Raw genomic sequence first — 1,038 nt, 5'->3', positions numbered from 1 at the left:
GTCATTGTTGTTTGGCGGGTCCGGGCTGGGGATTCGAACCCGCCACCTTAGGTGTACGTGGCTGACGCCTTAGCCGGTTGAGCTATAGGCGCCGAGCCTACTGATTTGTTTTTAAAGATACACAATTAAGTCTCAGAACTACATGTATTGGCCAAGACATTATCACCAGTGCCCTCCAGTCAGTGTTTACAAGGTTAAAAGGACATCTGAAATGCAATCATAGGTCAAGAGAGCTAAGGGTCTATAATTTATCTTTCAAAAATGTGAGCTGTATCTAGTTTTCTTTTTGTAAGCAGTTCCTCAGCTAGGTATTATTTGGTATTAACCAAATGGCTGGCTTATTTATTAAGTCAAGTCCAAAGTTTTTACCCTCAAAGGCTTGTAAATTAGAGTCTGCTTAATTTAACTTTTTTTTGAGGCAATAGTCTCAAGCTGTCGCCCTGGGTAGACAGCTCATAGCAACCCCAACTCTTGGGCTTAAGCGATTCTCTTGCTTCAGCCTCCTAAGTAGCTGGCACTACAGGCACTTGCCACAATGTCCAGCTATTTTTCTGTTGCAGTTGTCATTGTTGCTTTAGCTGACCCTGGCTGGACTGGAACCTGCCAACCTCGGTGTATGCAGCTGGTGCACTAACCAGTGAGCTACAGATGCTGCCTTTTTTTTTTTAATTGAGACAATCTCACTTGGTCACCCTCAGTAAAGTGCCGTGGCATCAGGACTCACAGCAGCCTCAAACTCTTGGGCTTAAGTGATTCTCTTGCCTCCCGAGCAGCTGGGACTACAGGCGCCTGCCACAATGCCTGGCTTTTTTTTGTTGTTGCAGTTGTCATTATTGTTTTAGCTGGTCCAGTTGGATTTGAACCCACCAGCCTCAGTGTATATGGCTGGCACCCTACCCACAGAACTACAGGCCCTGCCCTGGTTAGTTTTTTCATGATGAAATCTTTTTTTTTTTTTTTTTTTTTGAGACAGAGCCTCAAGCTGTCCCCCCTGGGTAGAGTGCCGTGGCATTACAGCTCACAGCAACCTCCAACTCC

At 45.6% G+C, this 1,038-nt stretch overlaps 1 protein-coding gene across 1 annotated transcript in view; it reads left to right on the top strand.

Moving 5' to 3' along the window:
• GSR (glutathione-disulfide reductase) overlaps window positions 1-1,038 on the top strand; it is a 49,193-nt gene that overhangs the window by 8,279 nt on the left and 39,876 nt on the right. The window lies entirely within an intron of this gene.

The sequence above is a fragment of the Otolemur garnettii genome, unplaced genomic scaffold (genome assembly GCF_000181295.1).
Source record: "Otolemur garnettii isolate 467f Iridium unplaced genomic scaffold, OtoGar3 scaffold00121, whole genome shotgun sequence".
NCBI classification, from domain to species: domain Eukaryota; kingdom Metazoa; phylum Chordata; class Mammalia; order Primates; family Galagidae; genus Otolemur; species Otolemur garnettii.
This window is presented reverse-complemented; position numbering and strand designations above follow the sequence as displayed.